Below are 9,664 nucleotides of genomic sequence, written 5' to 3' on the forward strand. Positions count from 1 at the left end.
CCCACCAGGCCGGTAGCGGCGTTCGCCACTGGAGACGGAGGATGGAGAGCACAACCGTCACCTATTGGCGTTGTCTGACCGATGCGGGCGGCAGAGCGGCCCTACGCTCACCTTGAGCTCGACGGGCGTCGGCCATGGAAGCGGTGGAGCGGTGGCGGGTCGACCGGCGGAAGAGAGGCTCCGACGCACCCCTACCTAGCGCGCCAAATGTCGGAATTCGGGTTCCGCAGACCCTTGAGAGGTTCGAACTCTAGGGTGCATGCAAAGAACTCATCCTCCCTAGTCTGCCTACTTGCTAATCTCACAGCCTAGCTCGAGGAACTGAATGGAAAATAGACACGACAATTTACCTATGTTCGGGCCACCTTGCGGTGTAAAACCCTACTCCTGCTTTGTGGTGGATTGGCCTCGAGGGGCTGAGGATGAACTAGTATAGTGGGGGAACAACCTCGGGAGGAGGAGTGTTCTTGAGCTCGATGAGCTGGTGGGTGTGGGGATGATCTGAATGATCTGTCCCCTTCTATGGCGATGGCTAAGTCCTATTTATAGGGGCCTTGGTCCTCTTCCCAAATGAAGGCAAGAAGGGATCCCACAACGGCCAAATTCGAAGGGAGACAACTAGTACATGATATCCTGACAAAAGTAGTCTTCACCTACAAAAGCCTCTGGTCATGACGTTGTGGTGGGCTTGGCGATGACCTCCGTCATGCAGTCCTAGCGGTCTTGGTCTTGTTGCACCGGAATCGAAGCCTTTGGTTGATGCCTCGGGACTCCGCGCCTGCGCTTGCCTCCTTGGCACCAAAGAGGAAACGGGTACACCGTGCCCGCTGGCGCCCGCCTAGCCTTGGTCGTCATGGCTCACGTCATCTGAATCTCGTGAGGTGAGCCTTGCATAGAAATCTCCCCTCCTCGGGAGCCAGCCTAGAGAGACTACTCCTCGTGGAGGTCTTGATGTCGTCCTCCTTGCGAGGCTTGGCCCCTCGCGAGGGTCTTGAGTTGCTGATGCTGAAGCCGGCCCGTACCGGGCCGTCGATGGAGCCACGCCATGGGCCACAGGCAGGCAAGTCTAGGCACCCCCATTCCCATGACGCCGACATCTCTGGCTAAAAACATCAAGGCTCATGGTACGAAGAAGTGCAAGCACCCCACCAAGAGTACCGCGGACAAGCTCAAAGCCATCGTCTTATCCAAGCCCCCCTCTCTGGGATCCCTCATTAATTAAGTCGAGGTAATATCTCTTCTTGACGATCTTTTACTCGATCTTGATCATGTTTTTTCATCTAACACGCAGTACTATTACTAGTAGTACAACTTTTGGGTGATCTTGCATGTTATTTTTGTGTGCCAAATGACGGTTCTAAATTCCTCTTTTGACCAGAACATGCAAGAGGTTGACAATGATTTCTTATAGATTACTTTCAACTACTTTATGAACATCAATACTACCTTTGAAGACAGTATATTTGCTTTAGTAACTTGTGTTATAGATATTGCAAGTAATCCCTCTGCTCTCATGCCTTTGAAGATAAGTTCTAGTGTCTTTGTTCACTCATTTACGTGCGTATATGTAGTCATATATGGAGTAAATATCAAAAATCGTCGTATATTTCTAAACGGGTGTAGTAATAAAATATTGGTTTCTGTTTGAATTAGAACCAGGTCCGCGGTGGAGATGAAGTTCTCAAAGTTATGTTGTGTGAACTGGAAGACCTGAGGATGAGTTCTACTCCTAAACTATCCAGTTGTTGTGTCCTTGTCGCCACGTGTCCTGAACAAGTGTTTTCCTGTAGCATTGTTGTCAGGCGTGTTCTCGAGGCTGTACTTGACCACAACAATTTCCTGGTCATGCCTTCGATTACGAAGGGTGTGGTTCTTGTAAATCTTCCCTACAAATCTGATGCGGGTTGTCTTCATCGTCATGTTTATGAGTGGAAAGACCACTCTGTTAGGTTCTCCAAGGATGACAAGATGGTGATGGTGCAGGTAGACATCTCTCACGAAGTTCACGGCGCGGGGTTCATCCTGTAGGTCGGTGGCAAGAAATAGTCTGCAGAGTTTAATTAGTGCGACTTTACTTGTCTGTAGTAAGTACTATTGTTCAGTACTTGATTTGTGTGTGTGAACCCTGTATTGTGCAGTACTGCCGCGTTTGGTGTGTGGTAAGTCCTGAGAACAATCTATGTTAATGTATGTCCACTCTGTTCAGTCTGTATATTTTGAAGTATCCAGATTATCTTTTTTGGTGTGTGGTCAACCCTGTATTAAGGACGGTTGATCAATTATGGTTACACTCCAATATCTGTATGCATCGCAAGGTTTACTGCACCCACCAGGATTTCCAGTCCCATGGATGTTCGGTCCATATGATTTGTCATGACCTTTGGACAGTCCTGCTTGTGGGAGTAGGCGGGGGCCCTGCATGCCACACGTAGTTGGACGAACAATCTTCTGTTTAGTACTTCAACATAGTGATTTCCTGGTAAGGATTCACTCATGTCACATCAAGTAAATCTTATTGATTTAATGTCTAAATCTTATTGATTTAATGTCATGTTTTCTTACTTTTGCTGCAATTTTATGATACAGGTTTTGCCATGTGACATTTATCACAGAATAAACCCTTTGGTCTGCTCTACGATGGTTATTTTTGCAGGTTTCACTTCTTATGTCGTGTCAGTAACGAACGCACTGTCCATCAATTATATTACTAGAAACAATTGGATCGGTCTGTTGTCTGAGTACAAGCTGAAGCCCTATGATGAACTGCAGTTTGGTTTAACAAACACGCCACAATTAGTCCTTATCGCGTTTAAAAGAAATGAAGAAAAGACTGAATCATGGTCACGAAGCCTAGTCAAGTTAGAAACCTGATCATAGCAGACCAGACACGATCATTGTTGTCTCGCACATCGGTACCACCTTCAGGAACGAATCGAGCACCGACACCTTCTCCGAAGGCACTGACAACGGCAGCAGCTCAGTCTGATCCGGCTGAGGATTGGGCACCGACCACGTCAGTGGATCAGGCTGATCTACCAGAGGATCGGGCATTGACACTGGCACCTGCTCCGACACTGGCACCTGCTCTGACACCGGCACCAGCTCTACAAGGAGCACCATCTCCGGCAACAGTAGCGGCACTACCAGTCGCACCGGCATGGGCACCAGCGACGGCTCCGGCACCTGCACCAACACTTGGACTTGCATCTACTCTGGCCCGTGCAGCGGCAACAGAACCAGTAGTTGCAACAGCAACAGACTGGGCTGTAGTTCGCACTGCATATACCAAAGTCCTTACAAAAACCGACATCTCCACCTTGTTGGTAAGCATTGGCTGCCCAAATGCTTCGTTCTTTTTTCTTTCCATGTTGTTTTACATGATTCACTATGTTGATCTAACTGTTTGTGTATGTCTTCTTGTTTGCAAATAGAGAATTCCTAGAGCAACGAGGGAGTCATTCAACAATCCGGGCGAACGTGGCCAAGTTTCTCTTAGCATGCACAGCCTTGGTGTGAATGAACCTGCTCAATATACCGTAAGTACAAAGGATGGTCGCATGATGATTGATGTTAAAGGATGGTCAAGGTTCAAATCTAAATCATATCTTGCTGTAGGGGATGATGTCAAAATCGAACTTTGTCGGCAAGGAGAGCTGGTCCAAATCAACTTTGAAATTCTCCAGTAGCGGCACGCAACTGTCGAACTGATCTATCCTCCGAGAGATTTTGATGTAATAATCTGGCATGGTGAAATAAGTGTCCTCTGTGTATAAGTAGTATGACAGTATTATTTATCATGTAGTATATCGTTGATAGAATTGCAAATTTGATTGCTGGTTAGGAACTGTCGTTCGATTTCATTCTAACAGTTGTTGTGCTTTATTCAATTTTGTATATTCGCCTTGCAACAGCATCTAAAACCAGCACCATACCGATCACTTGCAATATGAAAACTGCTGAGGTAGAACACATGGCCCCCCAAACATGCAGACACACCGGCCTGTGGCCCAAAGTCCAGAACTATGAGCCTGTCTGAGTATTATATTCTCAGTTGAACCCCCATATTATGTTATACTAGCAAGATGCCCGTGCATTGCATGTAAGATCAAGATGCATTTGTATGAGTAGTTTATCTTCTGAGCGAAAAGGATGAACGAGGCAAGGCCTTATTTGCAAATGTGGAGACGTGTGTGTGTGTGTACCTTTTTGCAAAATTTCCATAGTTTCCTTCCTATCCGTCAGATATAAATCGGACGGCCTATAATGCAGGATGGCAGGCACACCACCATCACCAACTCTGTATTTTATAATTATGTTATAATTATGTGTGTTATGTATATTCCCCTTGATTTTGCTTATGTATAAAGTTGTGATATAAAAGATTTTTATATTTCTTTACAGATGGAGTATCTCTTTGTCAAAAATATATTTATGTGTAACTAGTTACTCCTCCCTTTCTACTTCCTTTCGCTGATATGTGGGTCATCCGGCAACGGGGTCCACGTGCCATGCACCAAACTAGAGTGCACAACTGCAAGGTAGAGTCACCACGGTCGTAGCACCGCAGTAATGCCCAGTGAGCCGTCAAATCACAAAAAAAACCACCTTTCAAGCTTCAGCAGTAAGCTGGACGGACAAAGCAACAATATTTCACTAGGCCCGAATCCCCTTCTCCCTTGTCTGCTTGTTCAGAGAAAACCCCCTCTCAGCGATTGCACAGGGTTTTCTCATGGAGAACCAGGTACGAATTCTTCATCCATCCTCGATAAATCCAAGTCCATTGGTCGCAGGTAATCCTAGGATGGCAGCCACCGCCGTTGATGCATTTTTCTTCCTACTGAATCTAGCGTGTTTCATTTGCAGTGCCCAAAGTGCGAGGACCCTATAGGTTTCTGCGCCCTCGGCGAGACACCACACTTGTTCCTTCTCATCATAAAACAAGATTTTAAAACACGCACAGTATGTTCCTAGAATGCTCTTCTCTATCCGGGAGGGTGGGGTTTTTTAAACATGTCGTCGACTAATTTGGAAATTTGGATTGCTACTTGGGTAAAAGGTACTAGTACCATGGTCAACACTAACGTGAAGGAGGAAATTATTTCTAGATTTGGATAGGGAATACATTCTGTTCTCATATTATTTTTCCTGCAGTGCTTTCCTTGCTCTGCCAGAACACATGTACTCAAGATGTTCGTCCTTGCCATAACTAAATACACAAGTTTAATGGTCACATTGAAGACAAGCCATGGATATAAGCTCCAAGTTGGGTTCATGAACCAAGAAGATCGCTGCTTTTTTATGGCTGAACTTGGATAAACTTTCTCAAGTGTTACGGACTGAAATTTCGCGCACGAATGCTGATGGAAATAGCAGAACCTGGTCTCATCTTCACTGTGATCTTCCACCCTGACGTCATTCCAATTGTTCATCCATTTTAGTTTTGTATCTGGTTCTTGCTTGTGGCCTCGATTACTTCTTAATCCACATATTCTGTCTAACTAATCGCAATTTAACTTTAGAAGGATCAACGAATCTCTCATGAAGATGCTACTTCTAACTAATATTTCTTATAATTGGTGGCACATATAGGTTTTTTCAAAGTTAAGCAGGCTACTCGCTTGTTATTCTATAAGAACTCGACTGCTACTGATGGAACTGAAGTTGACTGGGATGACATCCACAAGTTCCTACATCTTGTTGATCGTCTTGAGGTCCTTGTGGGGCATTTCAATGGTGGAAGGCCACGTGGGATATTTGTGCCACTGCTGCAGTCGTTGAACAGGTCCAACTGTGTCGAGAAACTTATAGTACGAGATGTGTTCTCTTATATATGTCGTTCATAAACTCTTGCTTATAAACAGTTTTACAGTTGTGATCTTCTTGAAACAGAAACTGCCCAGTTCTATTGTTCCGATACAGACGCCTGACCATGGTCCGGTCAGACTTGCGCTTGGTCACAACATGATGTTTATGTCGACCTACTCCATTCCCCTTGGAGGTGAAAAGATACATATTCATGGGTGGTCTCAAATCATGAAGGCCCATATGCTACCTCTTGAGCACTGCGTTGGTTTTCCCTTGAAGAGGAAAGGGTGATGCAGCAAAGTAGCATAAGTATTTCCCTCAGTTTTTGAGAACCAAGGTATCAATCCAGTAGGAGACTACACGCAAGTCCCACGTACCTGCACAAACAAATAAGAACCTCGCAACCAACGCAATAAAGGGGTTGTCAATCCCTTCACGGTCACTTACGAGAGCGAGATCTGATAGAGATAATAATAATAATAATAATAATAATAATAATAATAATAATAAGATAAAATATTTTTGGTATTTTAATGATATAGATTGGAATATAAAGATTGCAAAATAAACGGCGCCAGAAATAGCTAGTTGACGGGAGACTAATATAATGGAGAATAGACCCCGGGGCCATAGGTTTCACTAGTGGCTTCTCTCAAGATAGCATAAATATTACGGTGGGTGAACAAATTATTGTCGAGCAATTGATAGAAAAGTGCATAATTATGAGAATATCTAGGCATGATCATGTATATAGGCATCACGTCTGCAACAAGTAGACCGAAACGATTCTGCATCTACTACTATTACTCCACACATCGACCGCTATCATATCTAGCATGCATCTAGAGTATTAAGTTCATAAGAACAGAGTAACGCATTAGGCAAGATGACATGATGTAGAGGGATAAACTCAAGCAATATGATATAAACCCCATCTTTTTATCCTCGATGGCAACAATAGAATATGTGCCTTGCTTCCCCTGCTGTCATTGGGAAAGGACACCGCAAGATTGAATCCAAAGCTAAGCACTTCTCCCATTGCAAGAAAGATCAATCTAGTAGGCCAAACCAAACTGATAATTCGAAGAGACTTGCAAAGATAACCAATCATACATAAAAGATTTCAGAGAAGAATCAAATATTGTTCATAGATAAACTTGATCATAAAACCACAATTCATCAGATCTCGACAAACACACCGCTAAAAGAGTTACATCAAATAGATCTCCAAGAAGATCGAGGAGAACATTGTATTGAGATCCAAAGAGAGAGAAGAAGCCATTTAGCTAATAACTATGGACCGCTGAGGTAAACTACTCACACATCATCGGAGAGGCTATGGTGTTGATGTAGAATCCCTCCATGATCGATTCCCCCTCCGGCGGAGCTCCGAAAAAGGCCCCAAGATGGGATCTCTTGGGTACAGAAGGTTTCAGCGGTGGAAATAGGGTTTCATGGTGCTCCTGGATGTTTTCGGGGTATATGGGTATATATAGGAGGAAGAAGTAGGTCGGTGGAGCTGCGAGGGGCCCACGAGGGGGGAGGGCGCGCCCAGGGGGGTAGGCGCGCCCCCCTGCCTCGTGGCCTCCTCATTGATTTCTTGACATCCACTCCAGGTTTCATTCCGTTTGGATTCCGTTTGATATTCCTTTTCTGCGAAACACTGAAATAGGCAAAAAACACAGCAATTTGCACTGGGCCTTGGGTTAGTAGGTTAGTCCCCAAAATAAAATAAAAGTGTATAAATAATCCCATTAACATCCAAAACAGATAATAAAATAGCATGGAACAATCAAAAATTGTAGATACGTTGGAGACATATCAAGCATCCCCAAGCTTAATTCCTTGTGACGCCCGGACAATTAAGCTACAGTAACCCTCTACTAATGATGCCACGTCACCACCATTAATATTGCTAATCTCGCATTAGTTTGAAAACGATCCAAATTCGAATTCTAAATCAAGCAAACAATAAAAGTTTTCAAATATTAAAACAAAAATGTTCGGAGTGTGCCAAATAATGCATAGGTAATATTAGTGAAGAAACCAAACTTTGATAAGATGTTTAAGGGCTCTAAAGTAATTAAAAACAGTAGTGAAAACAATAAACAAATGCCTATTGGATTTTATAAAATATTAAAATGTTTTATTATGGGTTAAGAATTAATCTGACAGTAGTTTCTTTATATATACAAATTTAGGTACTAGTGGTATTTTTTATAAAACTAAAAAAAAGAAATTAGAAATAAAACAGAGAGGAAAATAAATAAAAGGAAAAAGGAAACAGAAACCACCTCCGCTGGGCCAAGTGGCCCAGCTGGCCCCAACCGCCCGACTGGGCCGGCCAAACCCCCACCACTTAACCCCCCACTACACCGGTCAAACCCTAACCCCCCACACGGCACCCACTCCTCCTCGTTTGCCCACTCCCTCCCCACGGATTTGGATCGAGACACGGCGCCCCGCCCCCGACGCTCGATCCAGCGACCCCTTGCCCGAATCCCGCGCCTGCGCCGTCGGCGCCCATCCTCGGCGCGACCCCAGCTGCACCGCACCATCGCCGCTCACCAGCCGGCGCTGCCCCGCCCTCGCCATTGGTGCTGCCTCCCCGTCTTCAACCTCCTCCCCATCAGACGTCCCCGCTCCTCGACGCCCCCCCTGCTCACCAACGCCGGTGAGGACCCCGGTCGTCCTCCCCTTCCCCTGTCCACGCTCGTCCACACCCGTGCGTCCCCGCGCCCTGCTCTGTGTCCGAGCGCGCCTCGCCTTCGTCGTGAGCTCGCTTAGTCGCTTCCGTCGCGTCGGGCCTCGCTCGCTGCCTCGTGCGTCTCTGCTGCTGCCGTGCTACTATGGTTGCCCCAGCCGCACCGTACGCCCCGCGTCGGCCACACCCCTATTCGCCTGAGCTCCCCACGCCACGCGACGCGCCGAATCCACCCCTTTGCTGTTGTGCCACTTCCGCCTCCCACTCCCTTGGCTGCACCCCCGGCGGCCATCCGACCCGCGACCCTCCCCCTCGCCATGTTGCCGCGCCTCCGCCGCCCCAACCGCGCTGCTGCTTCGCTCTGCCATGCCCGCGGCCACCTCCGACGTCGTGCTAGCGCCTGCTCGGCCCTCGCGCCGGTTGGGTGCCCGCAGCACCGCTCCTGCTCGACCACGTGCTCGCTCGCGCTCGTTGTCGCCCGTCTCGCCATGCTCCAGCTCGCCCGCGGCGACCTCTGCCAGGCACCGCGCCACCCCCTGGTCGGCGCCCCACCACACCCCGGTGGCCTGCGCCCGCCCGTCTCCCCGCTCTGCCGCCCAGCCCCCTGTTAACCGCTGCCCAGGCGCCCGCTATCACACAAAGCCCGTTAGGCCAAATGGCCACCTGCCAGTTGGGCCCCATGCCCCCTGAACATTAATAAAAAAATTAATTAAAAAATAAGTTACTTAATTAATAATTAATTAACTAAACTAATTAAAGAATTAATCTAATCATAATTAGAGAATTAATTAATCATAATTGGATTAATCTAATCACTAATTAACCTAATTAATTGCTATTTAATTAAAAAGTGTATGACAGTGGGACCCACATGTTAGTTTGACTTAGTCAACTGACTGTTTGACCGCTGACATCATGTTGACGTCATCAAACACTATTCTGGATAATGTTGATTTAAATAATTAAATAAATCCTAAAATTTATTTAAATCTTTTAAAATTAATATAAAATAAACCGTAGCTCGGATGGAAAAACTTTGTACATGAAAGTTGCTCAGAATTTCGAGACGAATCCGAATACGCAGTTCGTTTTGCCGCCCCATGTCCCTAGCATAGCAACACGCAACTTTTCCCCTTCGGTTCATCTATCCGAGAA

Source organism: Triticum urartu, chromosome 6A (assembly GCF_056163025.1).
Source record: "Triticum urartu cultivar PI428250 chromosome 6A, HENAU_Tu73, whole genome shotgun sequence".
Taxonomy (NCBI): Eukaryota; Viridiplantae; Streptophyta; class Magnoliopsida; order Poales; family Poaceae; genus Triticum; species Triticum urartu.